This window comes from Salvelinus fontinalis, chromosome 5 (assembly GCF_029448725.1).
Source record: "Salvelinus fontinalis isolate EN_2023a chromosome 5, ASM2944872v1, whole genome shotgun sequence".
In the NCBI taxonomy this organism is placed as follows: domain Eukaryota; kingdom Metazoa; phylum Chordata; class Actinopteri; order Salmoniformes; family Salmonidae; genus Salvelinus; species Salvelinus fontinalis.
Window position 1 is genome coordinate 27884831 of NC_074669.1, and position 22562 is coordinate 27907392.

Below are 22562 nucleotides of genomic sequence, written 5' to 3' on the forward strand. Positions count from 1 at the left end.
TTTTTACTATTTTCTACATTGTAGAATAATAGTGAAGACATGAAAACGATTAAATAACACGGTGGGAACCACACATTCAGAGGTCTTCTACTATTAAGGCCTGATTCACGCAGTCTCCTCTGAACAGTTGATGTTGAGATTTGTGAAGCATTTATTTGGGCTGCAATTTCTGAGGCTGGTAACTCTAATGAACTTATCCTCTGTAGCAGAGGTAACTTTGGGTCTTCCTTTCCTGTGGCGGTCCTCATGAGAGACAGTTTCATCATAGCGGTTTTTGCGACTGCACTTGAAGACACTTCCAAAGTTCTTGAAATGTTTCGCATTGGAAAACCTTCATGTCTCAAAGAAATGATGGACTGTTGTTTCTCTTTGCTTATTTGAGTGGTTCTTGCCATAATATGGACTTGGTCTTTTACCAAATTGTGCTATCTTCTGTATACCAACCCTACCTTGACACAACACAACTGATTGGTTCAAATGCATCAAGGCCTCCCGGGTGGCGCAGTGGTCTAGGGCACTGCATCGCAGTGCTAGCTGCGCCATCAGAGTCTCTGGGTTCACGCCCAGGCTCTGTCGCAGCCGGCCGCAACCGGGAGGTCCGTGGGGCGACGCACAATTGGCATAGCGTCGTCCGAGTTAGGGAGATCCTTGTCTCAGTATGTAAAATGTAATAAAATGTATGCACTCTACTGTAAGTTGCTCTGGATAAGAGCATCTGCTAAATGACTAAAATGTAAATGTTAAGAAGGAACTAAATTCCACAAATTAACAAGGCACACGTGTTAATTTAAATGCATTCCAGGTGAATACCTCATGAAACTGGTTGAGAGAATGCCAAGAGTGTGCAAAGCCGTCATCAAGGCAAAGGGTGGCTACTTTGAAGAATCTAAAATACATTTTGTTTTGTTTAACACTTTTTGGTTACTACATGATTCCATATGTGTTATTTAATTTTGATGTCTTCACAATTATTATACAAATGTGGAAAATAGTAAAAAATAAAGAAAAACCATTGAATGAGTAAGTGTGTCCAAACTTTTGACTGGTAGTGTATATTTTTTTAAATACATTTTCCTTCATTATTTTTGCTTAACCCTACCACCTCTCACCTAATTGGAGTACACTAATGGACAACACTTAGGCTTCTACTTCGAGCTTATACATTTTACAGACACAGCATATTTTACAATAGTTATCTTTTGTTTGTTTTCAGTCCCATCCTTCTGCTTCACGCAACCCCTCCTGTCTATTTCTGAACACCATCCAGTTTTGATTTATATTTACCATATATTTTTCAACTGTGCTGGGATCTTTCATAAAAGTTCTTAACATTTCTATTCACATAGACTCTACATATTGTAAATTAAAGAAACATCTTTGCTAAGAGTGTTATTATATTATAACATTCTATTAGTTGCAAGAATTTTGAATAATAATTTACATTGAAAAACGCTACATTTTGACTATAGCGTTGTTTTGTGTATCAGTTCATAAACCATGTGCCATGGAATCGGTACATAGAAAATGTCTTTGTATGGCACAGCTGCCATTGTTTTTGGTACAGAAAAGAAACTGGTATACTTTTTTATTTATCTCAATTTTCTTTAGCCAATTCTGATCTTTAACGCAGGGTCGACTGACAAGTTCCTTCCTTTCTCCCCCTTCCACTTGCCTCATCCATTTGTGCGGTAATGTTGAGTAGAGAAGACATTTCCAAATATTTTTTAGCTTCATGTGTGACATAATTCCAACAGTCCTATTGATGATATTTACAAAGATACCGTTTACACATTTAAATAAAATGTTTTTTTTTAATCATTTAGTATATTTTAGTTTAACCATAATTTTTTTGTAATATTTGTTCTGTCCTTTCTTGTGGATTAAACTGAAATTGCAACCAGTATAGCTCGTTTAAAAAAATAACGTTATTTTGGAGATGATTTCATTTACAAATAACCGAAAGTGAGAGGTTGTAAACGGAATAAAGGGAAAAAGGCCATTCTTAAACATGGGATGAGATATTCTGACTAATCCACCAGAGAACCAGTTTAGATTTAAGTATAACTTTTGTATGATGGAAGCCTTTAGTGAGAGGTCTGTTTAAATTTTTTCAAATTTCTGCCTTCCAAATTCATATTCATTATATAAATAGGCACGTTTAATTTGATCTGGCTTGCTGTTCCAAATAAAATGTAATCTTTTTTGCTTATATCATTTTTTTTTAAGTCGCTAGGTATAGGCAAGGCTATAAGATAATAGGTAAACTAGGGCATGACTAAAGAGTTAAATCGTGGGGATTTTTTCCACAGGTGTTTCCTTTCCACGATAGCAAGATCTTATCTATTTTTGCTAACTTTCTATTCAAATGTATTGTAGTGAGATCATTTCTTTCTTTCGGGATATGAATACAGTGTCCACTTCACCTTCAGACCATTTTATTGTTAAACTACACAGTGATATAAAAGTTTCCTTTTTTGTAATCCAATATGTAATATGGTACATTTATCATAATTTGGTTGTAATCCAGAGAAGAAAACATGAATCATCAGTGTACAATGGCACCTTTGTTTTTAAGCCCTGTATTTCTAGGCCCTTGATATTATTGTTGGATCTGATTTTAATAGCTAACATTTTGATAGCCATAATTAATAGATATGCCAATAGTGGACAACCTTCTTTTACTACTCTTGACAGTTTAATACTTTCTGAGAAGTAGCCATTATTTACTATTTTAGACCGAGGGTTACAATCTTAATTATGGCTTTCCAGCTCGTAGGTGCTCAATTGGTTGCATATCACTGGGAGGCTGGGAGAAGAGTGGGCAAAAGCGTCTATAAATCTCAGTAAAGCACACAGGCCTCTTCTGAAAACGAGAGCCAGTGGCCGGGTACAAGCAGGACCAAAAGGTTCCTCCTAAATAAAAGCATTATTTCTGCTGAGTGAATAGCTGTAAATATAACAGATGAAAATGGGGTAATAGGTATTCCCTTTACGGTACTTGGTATGGTGACGGGCGACAGACTTGGGCTGCTGTGTGTGTGGTTCGAATCCCCTAGCCGACTAGGTGTACAATCTGTCAATGTGTCCTTGAGCAATGCACTTAACCCTAGTTGCTCTGAATAAGAGAGTCCGCTAATTGACTAAAATGTCAAGTTGAAGTTGGAAGTTTAAATACACTTAGGTTGGAGTTATTAAAACTCGTTTTTCAACCACTCCACAAATTTCTTGTTAACAAACTATAGTTTTGGCAAGTCGGTTAGGACATCTACTTTGTGCATGACACAAGTCATTTTTCAAACAATTGTTAACAGATAGATTATTTCACTGTATCACAATTCAACTCGGTCAGAAGTTGACACACTAAGTTGACAGTGCCTTTAAACAGCTTGGAAAATTCCAGAAAATTATGTCATGGCTTTAGAAGCTTCTGATAGGCTAATTGACATAATTTGAGTCAATTGGAGGTGTACATGTGGATGTATTTCAATGCCTACCTTCAAATGTAGTGCCTCTTTGCTTGACATCATGGGAAAATCAAAAGAAATCAGCCAAGACATCAGAAAAAAAGTGTAGACCTCTACAAGTCTGGTTCATCCTTGGGAGCAATTTCCAAACGCCTGAAAGGTACCACGTTCATCTGTACAAACAATAGTACTCAAGTATATACACCATGCGACCACGCAGCCGTCATACCGCTCAGGAAGGAGACGCGTTCGGTCTCCTAGAGATGAACGTACTTTGGTTCGAAAAGTGCAAATCAATCCCAGAACAACAGCAAAGGACCTTGTGAAGATGCTGGAGGAAACAGGTACAAAAGTATGTATATCCACAGTAAAATGAGTCCTATTTCGACATAACCTGAAAGGCCTCTCAGCAAGGAAGAAGCCACTGCTTCAAAACCGCCATAAAAAAGCCAGACTACGGTTTGCAACTGCACATGGGGACAAAGATTGTAATTTTTGGAGAAATGTCCTCTGGTCTGATGAAACAAAAATAGAACTGTTTGGCCATAATGACCATTGTTATGTTTGGAGGAACAAGGGGGAGGCTCGCAAGCCGAATACACCATCCCAACTGTGAAGCACGAGGGTGGCAGCATCATGTTGTGGGGGTGCTTTGCTGCAGGAGAGACTGGTGCACTTTAAAAAAATAGATTGCATCATGAGAAAGGACAGTTATGTGGATATATTGAAGCAACATCAAGACATCAGTCAGGAAGTTGAAGCTTGGTTGCAAATGGGTCTTCCAAATGGACTATGACCCCAAACAAACTTTTAAAGTTGTGGCAAAATGGTTTAAGGACAACAAAGTCAAGGTATTGGAGTGGCCATCACAAAGCCCTGACCTCAATCCCATAGAAAATGTGTGAGCACAACTGAAAAAGCATGTGCGAGCAAGGAGGCCTTCAAACCTGACTCAGTTACACCAGCTCTGTCAGGAGGAATGGGCCAAAATTCACCCAACTTATTGTGGGAAGCTTGTGGCAGGCTACCCTAAACGTTTGACCCAAGTTCAACAATTTAAAGGCAATGCTACCAAATACTAATTGAGTGTATGTGAACTTCTGACCCACTGGGAATGTGATGAAAGAAATAAAAGCTGAAATAAATCATTTTCTCTACTATTATCCTGACATTTCACATTCTTAAAATATAGTGGTGATCCTAACTGACCTAAGACAGGGATTTTTTTACTAGGATTAAATGTCAGGAATTGTGAAAAAAACTGAGTTTAAATGTATTTGGCTAAGGTGTATATAAACTTCCGACTTCAACTTTAAATGTAAAATGAGACGGTCAGAGAGGGAGCATGACATATTTGTGGATTGACCAGTAATGACAGCATTTACAAGAACACATGCTACCTGTCTTTTTCACAAGTTTCTAATATGATTTTGTTTGTGTTATTGAGGTAATGTTTGTGACTGTACATGTCCCATCATTGCCTGGAATCATATTTTTTTCAATTACCAAGCATTCTTGGAGGCGTCTTTGTTTTAATGCCCTAATCAGTCAATCTCTCTGTGTCTTGCTCTCCTCTCCTTTACTATCCTCTCTTCTCTCCCCACGTCACATTTTCTCTATCTTTCCTATTGTCTTCCTTTCTCTCTGTTTTCCTCTCTCTCTCCGTCAGGCTCGGATACGAGTTAGGGCCGCTACGCCACTGATCCACCAGTTTGCTCATTATAATAAAATAACGGGCCGTGGGTATACACCACAAAGCCCAGGGTTGGGGAGTAACCGATTTATATGTAATCCGTGACATGTAAACGGATTATAAAAAACTGTAACCCGTTTCCAGCAAAAATTTGTACTCAGATTAGAGATACTTTCAAATAAAATTATTACTTCTAGGATTACTTTTAAATTCAGAAAGGACGTTTAGGAAAAAACTGTGACAACATTGTTTTCTCAATGACATTCAAATCAGCATTGAAAAAAGGCGCAAGTTTACGTTTTTTTCCACCAGAGTGAGTCTGACCACATCTCAAAGATGACTGACACCAAATGTGTTTGATGAATGGCAGGAAAAGAGCAGGAAAAGGTTTTTGTTGGCTACAGTACAAGCTACTGTTAGTATTCCAATGGTGTGACGGCTGTCGACATCCAAAGATTATCCAACTTGAATAAAGGCTTGGACGTAAGGACAACAGCAGTGATGTAGCCTACGAGCGATACAGATATCACTTATTAAATCAAATAAAATGTTATTTGTCACATACACATATTTAGCAGATTTTATTGCAGGTGTAGCGACATGCTTGTGTTCCTAGCTCCAACAGTGCAGTAGTATCTAAAAAACGATTCACAATTCACACATCAAAAGTAAAATAATTGAATTAAGAAATATCAATATTAGTTCGAGCAATGTCAGAGTGGCATTGACTAAAATACAGTGGAATAGAATACAGTATATACATATGAGATGAGTAACGCAGTATGCAAACATTATTAAAAAGTGACTAATGTTCCATCATTATAGTGGTCAGTGATTCCAAGTCTATGTACTGTAAATAGAACAGCAGCCTCTAAGGTGCATGATTGCGTAACCGGGTGGAAGCCGGCTAGTGATGGCTATTTAACAGTCTGATGGCCTTAAGATAACTGTTTTTCAGTCTGTCGGTCCCAGCTTTGATGTACCTGTACTGACCTCACCTTCTGAATGATAGCAGGGTGAACAGGCCGTGGCTCAGATGGTTATTGTCCTTGGATGATCTTTTTGGCATTCCTGTGACATTGGGTGCTGTAGGTGTCCTGGAGGGCAGGTGTGCTCCCTCTGCTGTTTCCTGAAGTCCACGATCAGATTGATCTACATAGTGCATTGATGTGAATCACACTGCTGCTCTCTCATTTGGCTATTTGGGCCTTATGGATTGTGGTTGTTGTGGATGGCTGTTGACAAATGTATATGTGTATTTTAACCCTGTATATATGGTTGAATTCAAAGACGTTTAACCTGTTGGGGATGGGGGCGCTGTTTAGACTATTTATGCTAATGTGGCTAATTTTTTAAACGGCTTCCCACAAAATCCTTGATCGTACAATATGCATATTATTATTATTATTGGATAGAAAACAGTCTATAGTTTCTATAGGAGTTGGAATTTTGTCTCTAAGTGGAACAGAGCCCATTCTACAGCAATTTCCCTGACATGGAGTCAGATTTGAGAAACGTTGGCCACTTTTCTGAAGTCATTTAAAAGGGCACTGTCGTTGCTATGACTATACGGACACTTCTTACGTCTTCCCCTGGATGCCTTTACGTGATGACGATTCCAACGGGCTCGATTGCTCGTTCACAGGCCCTACAAATGAAAAAAACCTTTAGCTAGCAAGTCTTTTCTTGCTGCGTAACGCGCGTGGAAGACACCGACCCTCTCCTGTTCCAAGCGTTAGTTTAGCCTGTTATATTTCTCCGGTCATCTTTTCACTCGTTATAGGAGTTACAAACATCACAAAGTAGTTAATTTAAAGCGTTTTATAGCAATTTATATCCGTTTAGTGCGATTTTGGGACATTTATTTTTGCAACGATGTGAAAAGTTGGGCACGCTTTTCAGTTCATCCCGAACGTAGTTGACATTTCCACATGGCAAGAGGACAGCTTTCCACCAAAAGACGATTTCTCCCAAGAAAGGATCCTTTGCCCAAGATACTGATGGAAGAACAGCTCAAGGTAGGACATTTTTATTATGATAAATCGTGTTTCTGTCGAAACATTTTAGTGGCTTAGGACGCCATGTTTTTTGACGTAGCTTCGCTTGGCGCAAACTGTATTGAAAAGTAAGGATAAATTAAAAAATGTAATAACGCAATTGTATTAAGAATTAAATTGTCTATCAATCCCTGTCCACCCTATATTTTTTAGTCACGTTTATGAGTATTTATGTATAAGAGTAGATCACTGTCTAAGTGGCGCAAGGACGTTTTCTTTACCAGCTTGTCTACATTTCACATTGTCTAACCATGATTTTGGTGGCTAAATATAAACATTTTCGATCAAACTGTATATGCATGTTGTAATGTGATGTTACAGGAGTGTCATCGGAAGAATTCTGAGAAGGTTAGTGAAAAAATTAATATCTTTTGGCGATGTTGACTTTTATCGCTCACTTTGGCTAGAATCAATGCTGGGCTGCTAATTGCTATGTGCTAAGCTAATATAACGATTTATTGTGTTTTCGCTGTAAGACACTTAGAAAATCTGAAATATTGTCTGTATTCACAGGATCTGTGTCTTTCGATTCGTGTATGCTGTGTATTTTTACGAAATGTTTGATGATTAGTAGTTAGGTAAACACGTTGCTCATTGTAATTATTCTAGTCCATTTGTGATGGTGGGTGCAATTGTAAACTATGCCATATACCTGAAATATGCACTTTTTTCTAACAAAACCTATCCCATACCATAAATATGTTATCAGACTGTCATCTAATGAGTTTTTTTGTTGGTTAGGGGCTATAAATATCTTAGTTTAGCCGAATTGGTGATGGCTACTGGTGTTGGTGGACAAATAAAAGATGGTGGATTATGCTAATGTGTTTTTAGGTAATAGATGTACATCTTTACATATTGTGTCTTCCCTGTAAAACATTTTAAAAATCGGAAATGTTGACTGGATTCATAAGATCTGTGTCTTTCATTAGCTGTATTGGACTTTAATGTGTGAAAGTTAAATATTTTAAAAAAATATTTTTTTTGAATTTCGCGGCACTGGTTTTTCAGTGGGGGGGGGGGGGTGTGCCGCTAGCGCCACGCTGATCCTAGACAGGTTAAGCTGCCAATCAATCATTTTTTCAGCAAGTGGACAGTCAGTGACAAATGAGCTCTTGCAACAGCTGCATAGTGTTTGATTCGCGCCTATGGAATAAAAGTTGGAGGAAGTTCCTCACATCTAAACTCATCCGTTGTATTGTGCTCCATACTGTCAAAAGCAAGTTTAAGAAGAACATGAGTGTGGCTTTTAGTGCTCAATCTAATTTGTGCTGATAAAAAAGTGTTTCAATAAGCCAAACGCACACATGCTCAAACTCGCCCACTTTGATAGACTTCAACAGGGGCAAATTATTGAAATATCAAAGTGTCACCAACAAAAGGTCCCGTGTGGCTCAGTTGGTAGAGCATGGCGCTTGCAACGCCAGGGTTGTGGGTTCAATTCCCACGGGGGGACCAGGGTTCAATTCCCACGGGGGGACCAGGGTGAATATGTATGAACTTTCCAATTTGTAAGTCGCTCTGGATAAGAGCGTCTGCTAAATGACTTAAATGTAAATGTAAATGTAAAAACGTAAACAATACGCCTATAACAAATGCAGCACATGGCATACATTTTGCACATGCAAATAGCACTTTTCGGTAGGGCTCAAAGCATGACATTCCATGAGAGCAGCATTTATTTTTCATCATGAAGCAATGAGCCCAACCAGTACTCCATGACAAAATCATAAACAACAGAGTAGGCTAATAAGTCCTTCGTTTTTGGGATATGCTCATGTAAAACAATTTGTCTGATCGATATTTCCAAATTATATTCTTGAAGATCAATGGGTATTCAATTAAATGGATTGACTGAAAATCTGACAGATTTAGTAGTAGAAAGCAAATGGGTTAGAAGAAGCCTATACATGACCAACCCATAAAGTAAAATGCAACATCCATTTATGGCCAGCTATGCATTGATTTATCCTGCAATAGATATTATTCAATTGGTAATATAAATGTGTCCTCTGATGCCTCTTAAGAGAGGAGTAATCTAAAAAATAAATCTGATTACGTTACTGAGTTTGGTTAATCCAAAAGTTACATTACTGATTACAATTAGTAACAGATTACATTTAGAAAGTAACCTACCCAACCCTGACAAAACCCCATGTTCCTGCCAAGACATGCATGCCTGCTGCCTGTTTGTCCACCGTCTCTTCCTGTATCTCTCTCTCTCTCTTTAAGTCTCTTCGATTCTCTCTTTCTTCTCCTGTCTCCATCTTCTCTTTTTTTAACTCTCCACTGTGAATATTTGATGTGATAAAATTGATTCAGCGGTGTTTCACGTGTGATTCATTAATTAATTTGTGTGCTTGTTAGCAGCAGGCCTTAAAGAAATCAAATCAAATGTATTTATATAGCCCTTCTTACATCAGCTGATATATCAAAGTGCTGTACAGAAAAGAAGATGTGGATTCTTTAAGGAAGACACACCCTTGAAGCATCACACGGTCATTTGAACACAGTGGCATCTCACATGTCTCATCTGATCTATGAACATATCTCAAAGTAGGAGCAGATGAACAGGCCATTGAGAAATCCGCATCAGTTATTGAGGTCCTGTGTGTGTGTGTGTGCGTGCGTGCATGCATGCGTGTGCGTGTCTGTGCAAATCTGTGTACAGGCTTGTGGGATTACATATGTGTGTAGGTATCATTGTATGAGAAGATGTGTGTGTGTGTGTGTTTGCCAGTGTTTGTGTGTGCTTCATTATGCTCTCTCCAATCTGCATTGCTTCTATTATAGGCCTCTAAATAGCGAGGAGACGGTCAGACTGTAGTCTACAGTGGCTTGCGAAAGTATTCACCCCCTTGGCATTTTTCCTATTTTGTTGCCTTACAACCTGAAATTAAAATAGATTGTTGGGGGATTTGTATCATTTGATTTGCACAGCATGCCTACTACTTTGAAGATGCAAAATATTGTTTTATTATGAAACAAACAAGAAATAGGACAAGAACTGAACTTGAGCGTGCATAACTATTCACCCCCCCCAAAGTCAATATTTTGTAGAGCCACCTTTTGCAGCAATTACAGCTGCAAATCTCATGAGGGATGTCTCTATAAGCTTTGCACATCTAGTCACTGAGATTTCTGCCCATTCTTCAAGGCAAAACTTCTCCAGCTCCTTCAAGTTGGATAGGTTCCTGATGGTATACATCAATCTGTAAGTCATACCACAGATTCTTAATTGTATTGAGGTCTGGGCTTTGACTAGGCCATTCCAAGACATTTAAATGTTTCCCCTTAAACCACTCGAGTGTCGCTTTAGCAGTATGCTTAGGGTCATTTTCCTGCTGGAAGGTGAACCTCTGTCCCATTCTCAAATCTCTGGAAGACCGAAACAGGTTTCCCTCAAGAATATCCCTGTATTTAGCGTCATCCATTTCCTTAAATTCTGACCAGTTTCCCAGTCCCTGCTGATGAAAAACATCCCCACAGCATGATGCTACCACCACCATGCTTCACTGTAGGGATGGTGTTCTCAGGGTGATGAGAGGTGTCGGGTTTGCGCCAGACATTGTGTTTTCCTTGATGGCCAAAAAGCTAAATGTGAGTCTCATCTGACCAGAGTACCTTCTTCCATATGTTTGGGCAGTCTCCCACATGCCTTTTGGCGAACACCAGATGTGTTTTCTTATTTTTTTCTTTAAACAATGGCTTTTTTCTGGCCACTCTTCCGTAAAGCCCAGCTCTGTGGAGTGTACAGCTTAAAGTAGTCCTATGGACAGATACACCCATCTCCGCTGTGGAGCTTTACAGCTCCTTCAGGGTTATCTTTGGTCTCTTTGTTGACTCTCTGATTAATGCCCTCCTTGCCTGGTCCGTGAGTTTTGGTGAGCGGCCCTCTCTTGGCGGGTTTGTTGTGGTGCCATATTCTTTCAATTATTTAATAACGGATTTAAATGGTGCTCTGTGGGATGTTCAATATTTCAGGTATTATTTTATAACCCAACCATTTTATTTTAACCTTTATTTAACTAGGCAGGTCAGTTAAGACCAAATTCTTATTTTCAATGACGGTCTACCCCGGCAAAACCCGGACAAAGCTGGGCCAATTGTGCGCCGCCCTATGAGACTCCCAATCACGGACGGATATGATGCAGCCTGGATTTTAGTACCCCGATCTGTACTTCTCCACAACTTTGTCCCTGACCTGTTTGGCGAGCTCCTTGGTCTTCATGGTGCCGCTTGCTTGGTGGTGCCCCTTGCTTAGTTGTGTTGCAGACTCTGGGGCCTTTCAGAACAGGTGTATATATACTGAGATCATGTGACACTTAAATAATGTCCACCTGTGTGCAATCTAACTAATTATGTGACTTCGGAAGGTCATTGGTTGCACCAGATGTTATTTCGGGGCTTCATATGAAATGGGGTGAATACAGTTGAAGTCGGAAGTTAAAACTTCTTCTGGCTGCAGGGGCAGTATTGAGTAGCTTGGATGAAATGTGCACAGAGGTGCACATAGTAAACTGCCTGCTCCCCAGTCCCAGTTGCTAATATATGCATATTGGATAGAAAACACTGAAGTTTCTAAAACTGTTTGAATGATGTCTGTGAGTATAACATAACTCATATGGCAGGCAAAATCCTGAGAAAAAATCCAGGAAGTGGGAATTCTGAGTCTGGTCGATTTTCAACCAATATCCTATTGAATTCACAGTGCGATATGGATGAGTTTCCACTTCCTATGGCTTCCACTAGATGTCAACAGTCTGTAGAACCTTGTCTGATGCCTCTACTGTGAAGGGGGGCCGAATGAGAGGGGAATTCCTGACGTTGGATTTGTTAACTAAACACGCTAACAAAACTAGCTATTTGGACATAAATGATGGACATTACCGAACAAAACTAACATTTCTTGTGGAAGTGGGAATCCTGTGCTTTTAATGAGTTTTGTTGACTGCACAATTTGGCGGGCAACTGTATGGCTTGCTTTTGTGCCTGAACACTGTTTTCAGATTATTGAATATTGTGTTTTGCCGTAAAGCTTTTTGAAATCTGACACAGCGGTTGCATTAAGAACAAGTATCATTAATTCTATGTTAAACATGTATCTTTTATCAAAGTTTATGATGAGTATTTCTGTTATTTGACGTGGCTCTGCAATTTCTCTGGATATTTTGGAGGCATTTCTGAACATGGCGCCAATGTAAGGTTTTTGGATAAAAATATGAACTTAATCGAACAAGACATATATGTATTGTGTAACATGAAGTCCTATGAGTGTCATCTGATGAAGATCATCAAAGGTTAGTGATTCATTTTATTTCTATTTCTGCTTTTTGTGACTTCTGTCTTTGGCTGGGAAAATGACTGTTTGTCTGTGATTTTGCGGTCACCTAACATAATCGTATGTGGTGCTTTCGCTGAACAACAAGTTTACCTTTAAAATGGTATAAAATACATGTATGTTTGAGGAATTTAAATTATGAGATTTCTGTTGTTTGAATTTGGCGCCCTGCACTTTCACTGGCTGTTGTCATATAGATCCCGTTAACGGAATTGCAACCATAAGAAGTTTTAACATACACTTACGGAGTCATTAAAACTCGTTTTTCAACCACTCCACAAGTGTCTTGTTAACAAACTATAGTTTTGGCAAGTCAGTTAGGACATCTACTGTGTGCATGACACAAGTAATTTTTTCAACAATTGTTTACAGACAGATTATTTAACTTATAGTTCACTGTATCACAGTTCCAGTGCATCAGAAGTTTACATACACTAAATCGACTGTGCATTTAAACAGCTTGGAAAATTACAGAAAATTATGTCATGGCTTTAGAAGCTTGTAATAGGCTAATTGACAATATTTGAGTCAATTAGAGGTGTATCTGTGGATGTATTACAAGGCATACCTTCACACCCAGTGCCTCTTTGCTGGACATCATGGGAAATCAAAAGAAATCAGCCAAGACCTCAGAAAAAACATTGTAGCCCTCCACAAGTCTGGTTCATCCTTGAGAGGAATTTCCAAACCCCTGAAGGTACCACGTTCATCTGTACAAACAATAGCACGCAAGTATAAACACCATGGCACCACACAGCTGTCATACCGCTCAGGAAGGAGACGTGTTCGGTCTCCAAGAGATGAAAACTAGACTACGGTTTGCAACTGCACATGGGGACAAAAATCATACTTTTTGGAGAAATGTCCTCTGGTCTGATGAAACAAAAACAGAACTGTTTGGCCATAATGACCATCATTATGTTTGGAGGAAAGAGGGGGAGGCTTGCAAGCCAAAGAACACCATCCCAACCGTGCAGCACGGGAGTGGCAGCATCGTGTTGTGGGGGGTGCTTTGCTGCAGGAAGGACTGGTGCACTACACAAAATAGATGGCATCATGAAGAGAGATAATTATGTGGATATTTTGAAACAACATCTCAAGACATCAGTCAGAAAGTTAAAGCTTGGTTGCAAATGGGTCTTCCAAATGGACAATGACCGCAAGCATACTTCCAAAGTTGTGGCAAAATGGCTTAAGGACAACAAAGTCAAGGTATTGGAGTGGCCATCAAAGCCCTGACCTCAACCCTATAGAAAATTTGTGGGCAGAACATAAAAAGCATGTGCGAGCAATGAGGCCTACAAACCTGACTCAGTTACACCAGCTCTGTCAGGAGGAATGGGCCAAAATTCACCCAACTTATTGTGGGAAGCTTGTGGAAGGCTACCCTAAACGTTTGACCCAAGGTAAACAATTTAAAGGCAATGCTACCAAATACTAATTGAGTGTATGTAAACCTCTGACCCACTTGGAATGTGATGAAATAAATAAAATCTGACATAAATCACTCTACTATTTTTCTGACATTTCACATTCTTAAAATAAAGTGGTGATGCTAACTGACCTAAGACAGGGAATTTTTACTAGGATTACATGTCAAGAATTGAGAAAAACTGAGTTTAAATGCATTTGGTTGTGCTGATAACCAAACACAAATCAATATCACTAAATATCATTACATTTGAGATGAACCAGAGGTTGAATTGAATGTTGATTTTGCAAATGCTAAACTGAACAAAAACATAAATCCAACATGAACATGCAACAATTTAATAGATTTTACTGAGTTACAGTTCATATAAGGAAATCAGCCAATTTAATTAAATTCAGTAGGCCCTGATCTATGGATTTCACATGGCTGTGCAGGGGTGGGCCTGGGAGGTTATAGGCTCAACCACTTGGGAACCAGGCCCACCCACTAGGGAGCCAGGCCCAGCCAATCAGAATGAGTTGTTCCGCACAAAAGGGCTTTATTTAAGACAGAAATACTCCTCAGCACCCCCCCTCAAACGATCCCCCAGGTGAAGAAGCTGGATGTCGAGGTCCTGGGCTGGCGTGGTTACACCACATGCATGCACCACTTTTCCGTTTTTTTTCAGACCACTTCACCAATTTGGACTATTTTGTGTATGTCCATTACATGAAATCCCCCCCCCCCCCCAAAATACAATTAAATTACAGGTTTTAATGCAACAAAATAGGAAAAACGCCCAGGGGGATGAATACTTTTGCAAGGCACTGTATATAATGTTGACGGGGTACAGCTGGGCCACCAAGCTCTCTCACTATACACCACAGGACATGAATGCAGCATTCAGCTCTTAAGTCTGCCCGTGGCAATGGACTCACTCTTTATACAGTCTCTGGAGATAAATTACCCCATTGCCTCCACAAAGGAACAAGAGATTGAACCCTTTAGGGAGCTGGGCCTGCACCAATTTTAACGAGAAGTTATATGAACACATATTCATACGCACTCACACACACAAACACATTAACGTGGTACGTCCTAAAGAGGGGGCATGGTTCATAGAGTCCATTCCCCTTGCAGGTCACATACTGTACATACAGAGGCTTTAGCACTTAGTGCTAAAAATCCTCCCATGTTTTGACTCTGGGGCTCTCTTTGCTAACAGCTAATGTGAGAGACTCATAGACTATGACAGCACTGACTCCGTCCAATTGTAGTGATAAACCAAAGCTGACATAAGTTCACTCAATGGAGCCTTAACCAGAGACATCAATACATCTCCATCATATAGATCTATCTCTACAATATCTTCAGATATGTCTCATGCATTAACCAAGTTCACTCATCATTTTCATAGTCTCTCCACAGGCAAAGATACATCATTTAATTTCTTTGAAACAAGATTCGCCGACCATTGTCTTTTTGACAACTGCCAGATGAGTGAATGTCTATTATTTTGGTATATTTACCAAACATTGATTTATGTCACATCAAGTCAGGATTAGTGCAAGCTAGATATGCAATAGTATAAAGTATTTGATATAATTATCTGAAAGGGATCAAATTGACTATATAAACCATTTAAATAAATTGAAATACCCTTAAATCCACAATGACAACAATATCCCCTATTCAAGAGCAGCACAAATGTATAACGTTATGTCATTGTGCTTTACTGGGTTCATTCAATTTATCAATGCCAAGTTATTATATTTTGATTTAGGAGCAACATTTACAGTGTTGTTTGTGGATTGAGGGTGCTTGGCTTTCATGACATTCTTTCCCTGCTTTCAAAGCCATTGGAATCAAGGCAGGTTTTGAAAAGCTTGAGGGTGAAGTGTATAATTATGAAATCAGAGGGAAAATTGTTTGTGCATGACTGGAAGCTGCTGGTTCTGCCTGACTGACTGGCTAGCACTTGGCAGACTTGCTCACACCACATCAGTGTTAGAGATCTGATCCCCAAGCTCTGCTTTGCTCTGCTCTGCAGGCAAGTCAATACACCCTCAGGGATATAGACTTGGTGCCAGGGAGGGAGTGAAAAAGAGAAGGGAGATCAGTGTGCGTGCATGTAAAGGTGCATACCAATGTTGTGTATGTCCGCCTGTGTGCAAGGAGACAGATGGTGTGTGAGTAGAACCATCTCTAGACACCTCGTTATGTCAGTGACTGACATAACAAGATACAGGCTTTTGAAATGGCACGTTGTGTATTCTGCTCTCTCAACGGTAAGTTTCTTTTTATGAACGTTTTAGCCGGTGGCCAACTATCGCCACCGGGGCCCTAAGTGCAGCACGTAGTCTGGCTATAGGCAGAGGTGGCACTGTTTGTGTGTGTGTGTGTGTAAAGAGAGGACATCATGCTATTTTCAAGGTTTGGCTACTTCTGGCATTCAGTTATAGGTCTAACCAATCTGTCCCTACATTGCGTGACAGTGTTCATGCAATTTTAGGAAAATGCAAACCATTACGTAACAAAAAACTAAGCTCTTTCCAGGCTTACTAACAATAGGTCTTATAAAAGATGGATATCTCAACTCACCGCGATTCAGAACAGCAGACAAAGTTCAACTCAGCGTCTCCCATTATCTTGCTGAATCAGCGGATATGTCCATAGAAATGCCAAAACGTTCATCGGTGTGAATGAGTTGTGAATTGGACGAGACCCACAAAAACCGATGAGTAATAGAAGGAAAATTATTCGACAAGTCTGGATGCGCTGCGCCTTAGCATTCGTTCCTATCGCTTCGATCCAGTGAGGAAGTTCGGTAGAAAAAAGCTTTTCATAGAGGTACGATTATTCGGGAATACTTTAACCTTCCTGGAAGCAGAGTTTTTGACCTTTCCGGGGATAATTACTAAATTAAAGTATCCACGGAGAGAGCGGGCGCAATTTCGCTTGGTGGGTAATGCGTGCGCGCCTTGGGTTAGAAACACCAGTGGGCGACTGGCAGCAAGGCAACTACGGAGGAATGCAGTTGGGTATTGCTTCACCGGATGTTTAAGTATCTCTGGCCAGTGGTTAAATATTATTTTATAAAGTCCACGCCAGCACCGGGCTCTGCTTGACCCGCCTACTCCGCAGCACCGTCGGAGAGAGTGTGAGAGCCAAATTTCAATAGGTGAAACAGCAGACACGGGTTTTTTTTTATCTCTCCTCTCTCCCTTTTACCACCTTTCTCACCCAGTCACATGTTTAAAACACAAGTAGCCCTCTGTAATAGCTACGAAAGGAGGATATACTTAAGACCGTCACCGTTGATGTGGCGCGAATGGTAACAAGCGCTTTGGAGACAGCGGCTCCCTTATCACAGTGAAATTGCCTACAGCTATGAATTTCTAGGTTTATTGTCTGAGGATATTTAAGTCTTTATTTTCTCATGACGTTTTAAATCTATTGTTCATTTTACTGATGTGATCTTTCAGGAGGGGCAGATAAATAGGCTACATTTGAGGAAAAAGCGAATGTATCTCCCAAAATAAATACCTGTAGGCTAAAGCACACTGTCTGTGAGACAGCCATTAGTTTAGTTTTCATACCTGTCTTAGTGTCATACTTAGCTCTGTCTGTCTGAGCAGGGGATGGGAGCTAAGGACGGTTCAGTGCCTGCTTCTCTTCTCCCTTGTCTTCAGCCCCCATATGTCTGTGCATAAGCCATGCATCACAACACTGCAAAGGCAGCTAACAGCACCAACTGAGAGTCCAGACAATGAATGAATGCTGGCATTTAACAGTGAATATGAAGGAGTACATCAACACACATGCATCAGGATTTCAGTTAGCAGTGATCATATGCAACTGCATAAGCTTAGAGACCTGAGTTTAAGAACCTAAACTCATCTGCATCCTATCCCTTGGTCCATATATATTATTTCCTTTGTGTGCAATAGTGTGCCAACTACAATCAACATGAACCTTGTTGGAATAATTAACATACCAATGCTCAGTTGGTAGAGCATGGGTTCGATTCCCAGGGCCACCCAAATGTAATATGTATGCAAGCATTACGAAGTCGCTGTAACGTCCTGACCAGAGTTCTTATGTGTTTTGCTTGTTTAGTGTTGGTCAGGACGTGAGCTGGGTGGGAATTCTATGTTGTGTGTCTAGTTCGTCTGTTTCTGTGTCCAGCCTAATTTGGTTCTCAATCAGAGGCAGCTGTCAATCGTTGTCCCTGATTGAGAATCATATATAGGTGGCTTGTTTTGTGTTGGGGATTGTGGGTGGTTGTTTCCTGTCTCTGTGTTTGTATTCTGCACCAGATAGGACTGTTTCGGTTTGCCACATTTTGTTATTTTGTTCGTTGTAAGTGTTCACTGTTTTTGTTTAATTAAACATGTTGAGCACTGGCTACGCTGCGTGTTGGTCCGATCCCTGTTTCACCCTCTCTTATAGTGAAGAGAGGGAAGGCTGCCGTTACAGTCGCTTTGGATAAAAGCGTCTGCTAAATGGCTTACATTATTATAATAAGGTCTCCATCTCCACCCAATATGGTCAGCTTTGTGGTGTCTTCAATGGAAGAAAGAAAGAAAGTGTGTTTGTAGTGTATTGGAACAAGTAGACGTTTCCACAGTTATATGGAATGGGAGCTGTCCATGGCGCTGAATTTCCTCTAAATAATGAGTAACTCCAATGACTACAGTGACTTGTAGACTCCATCTTTGATTTCCATCAACCTCAATGAATAACTCTTCAACTTGCCATAATTTCCATAAGGCTCTATTAGTGTTGTTTCCCCAGTGTGGGAGCTGTTCCTCAGTGCTATAACATGTGAGGTGTCCACGGTGAGGAAAAACATATTTAAAAACCTTAACGAATAACCGTTGGATCATTTCCATAGGGTTTTCTGTAGTAGACTTCATCAAGGGTATAGTTGCTTATCAATAATACTCCAACATAAAGCACTCTTTACTCTGATTATTTGTTACGCGGAGTGGAACAGGGGATCCCAAGAGCAGACTCAGACGACGGGACTGGGATGAAGTAACCGAGGTATTTATTGAAACACAGGGGGCAGACGGAGTGCAGGCCAGGGGAAGCTTGAGTGGGTTGCAGGAAACCATGTGAGCAGGTTGAGGCTGGAGCGAGACGGGTTGGGACAGGGTAAGCAGGTCCGGAGAGGAATCCAAGGGAGTAGTAGAGTGGGGAATCCAGGACAGAGTAGCAGGATGACGAGACGTGGGACTGGAGACAGGGACCAGAGTCAGAGTGGGCAGAACTATAGCGGAGAGGAAAATAGCGTCAGGCAACGGAAAACAGGCATAACAGGATAACAGGATCTAATAGTAACAAACGGCTAGAAGCGTAGACTGACGGAGCAGAAATTACGATCTGGCAGTGTGGAAGTGGCAGGACTGAGTATTTGTAGAGGTCTTGATTATGGAACAAGTTGCAGTCGGTGGGGATCCGCCCACACAATCACACACACACAGATAAAGAGGGAGATGGAGAGAGCACTGGGGGAGTTGCGGCAGGTCAAGGAGACACAGGATGAGCAGTAGAGGGCGTTGCAGGAGCAGATGTGACATAATTGGCACTCATCTGTTTGCGCCATTAGCTGTTACTCTCTTTCTGGGGCCCCCAAAAAACACAATACAAAAACACAATACAAATCAATGAAACACACATGCTGTAGGCATACACAGAAGTAACCACAGATGATGATAATTGTAATATTTACACTATTAATATGGTATACTATTGTAGTCGGGATATGATTTCCTGTGTTCTATTTGGGATACACACAAATAAGTGCACTCATTTCTTTACGGGTTGATGGTCACTAGACTTAATATTGAATGTTATGGACTGTTCTCATATCTGTTATAGTGACTGACTCTAGACTGGATTTCGATTTTATTAGGATGCCCAAGGACTGAGGACACTATGTTATTTTATTCTGTGACACTGTGTGATACTGTAGCAGATGATTTTGCGACTTCATACATGCCTCTCAGCTGGTGTTTACAGAATATAAGAGCCTGCTTAGAGAAGGCAAATTGTACTTTTCTATGCTTCTATGCTGGAGGTTGTCTCCCTGTTGCAACTTGTAATTAAAAATCTAAATTATTTTGACTGATTTGATCAACATCTGTTCTCCTTTTGTTCACCTGGAAATTAACTCATCAAATCAGGACCGGCCCTAGCCAGAACCCCCTGTATATAACCTCATTATCGTTATGTTATTATACTTTATTATACTTTATATTTACTTTTTTATTTTATTTTGACTTTAGTTTATTTAGTAAATATTATCTTAGTTCTATTTCTTAAACTGCATTGTTGGTTAAGGTCTTGTAAGTAAACATTTCATGTTAAGGTCTACACCTGTTTTATTCGGGGCGCATGTGACAAATAAAATTTGATTTCCATTTCCACAATATAGATCCACGCCTACACACCACTCAGAGAAATGCCTTGGCCCATGGGTGTTGTTTAGTTATTACATGGTTTGTATAGGGTTACCAACAGATCCGTGCCAGACCTTTCAAGGATGTAGCCCCCCATTTCCCAGCTTAAAAAAAGATATACATATCTCGAAATTCATAACATATAAAATGCCTCTGTAGTGAAAATGTTAACATTTTAGAGCATAGGCCTATTTATTTCTGCAACAACACATTCATCACAAATTGTAAGCAAGCTATGGCTCTATTTAATCAGATACGCTATAGCCGACCTCCGCATAGTGGTTGTTTTGACGGTGTCTGAGTTGGAACTGCATTAGAGCTCTCAAATCCCCAAATGGCTTCCAGCATTATACCTAAAGCGGAAATTGCCATTGGCTGCACAGAGTTGCATTAAAGTGAATTCCGCCACTTTTCCACTTCATATTCATCATATACAGCGCCAAAACAGTGCCTACATATGTGAGAACAGCGCATTTCTATGATCTGTGGTTAAAGAGATAAGAAAGGTCCTAAAAAATGCTTCTGTGACATCACAGGGTAGGATTAAAAGTAAAAACGGTGATGTTCGAAACCTGCCACGGGGTTCTAGCCAAGGGGGTGTATTTTCTTGCTCCCCACATCATCGCGAATCTCATAGTGTTTGAAAATCACTGTTTTTAAAATGTTTTAACTTTTGATGATGTCATCGGGTAGAACTTTTTAACTTTATATTTTTTTTCTACAAAACGTAGAAATGTGCCCTTTTCACATGTTGACACTGTGCTGGAGATAATGACAATGATGTTGAAAGGTGGTGGATTTGCCCTTTAACAGAAATCCCATGAAGCCTGTTTACAAGTTCAAACGCTGGAATGTGAGATGTAATCTACACCTCCATTAGGATGATAGAAATCCTCATTATTTCATGTAATGATTTTTCTATTTGAGCCTAATTATTTCTATATAGCCTACACTTTCTTGTTCTGTACTTCTACAGTGAGTGGGGCGGGTGTGGCTTCAAGACAATGATCGCAAGAGCAGCTGCTCACCGATTTGATTGCTCCAGCGCAGTTCCACCTCCGACACCGCCAAAACATCTGCGATGCCATCGCAGGTTGATCTGATTGAATCTAAGCCCTTATTACAGCGCCTCTTAAAGACATGATTTACATCGGGAAAAGAGGGTGGGCTATCAGCTGATCTTTGAGTTCGATTTTTTTTCTCCAATGATTGTGATTTATCTTCAATGCTCTTAAATTATAACTTCATAATTTAATATTCATAATCTTCTAACTCATGATATATGGCTAGTAGGTTAGTGGCATGTGTGGATATTTTAGTATATGGTGGTTAGCTGGAGTCTAGACTACCTGAGTTGCTGCTGCAGTGACACACATGTACAACTCCCGACTGAAGAAGGGATGGAGTTGAGTCAGAGGGTCATTGATGCAGCCACTCCTCTCTATGTCTTTCTGTCTCTCTTTGCTGTCTGTATCAGCCAACCAGACTCGAATATTGATGACGCAAATCAAGTGTTTATCAAGTGTTTATCAAATGTTATGCTGCTGTGGCAGTACTGTTGATATTTAAACGAGGTAGCTAGCTCACACACTCGACCGCATCTCAAGCCATGTATGTCTAGATACCGGGGGTAACGTGAGCAATCTCCGTAGAGGGCAGACCAACATGTGCAACCAATGGACGGGGTGGTGGTGGAGGGTGGTGAAATTGACATCGAGTGACTTTCAGACTGGGTTCAGTACAACAATGACAAAAACTGTATACAAAAAATATACCACCGCCCAAAATGACACTTGGTAAGTGGGAGGGCAAATGAGCTTGTGCTCAGCACAGGTAGACCCCTATCTGTGCATGTACCTGGTAACTAATGATAGAATAGTCAAGTGCAATGTTGTTGCAGACTGTATTACTTGCCATATGCTAGATCTGGATACAATATACTCCAATGTACTGGAGAGAAAATAAGTTCCCAGAATACATTCGAAGAAAACTGAAAAAGTCTGTTACTGTAGAGATGACAGTCTGTTACTGTAGAGATGAAAATCAAATAATCATGCTTTTTCCTAGTAAAAATTACTTTGCACCATAACAAAAATATAAAGTGCTCTCTATTTTAAATGTGACTCTCA

At 40.1% G+C, this 22562-nt stretch overlaps 1 protein-coding gene across 1 annotated transcript in view; it reads right to left on the minus strand.

Annotated features, from left to right (window-relative positions):
- LOC129855426 (BMP/retinoic acid-inducible neural-specific protein 3-like) overlaps positions 1-17280 on the minus strand; it is a 65797-nt gene extending 48517 nt beyond the window's left edge. Inside the window, exon 1 of the mRNA XM_055923079.1 lies at positions 16568-17280. The gene's annotated coding sequence lies outside the window, so the exon portion shown is untranslated. The remainder of the gene's footprint in view (positions 1-16567) is intronic.
- Between the last annotated feature and the right edge of the window lie 5282 nt (positions 17281-22562).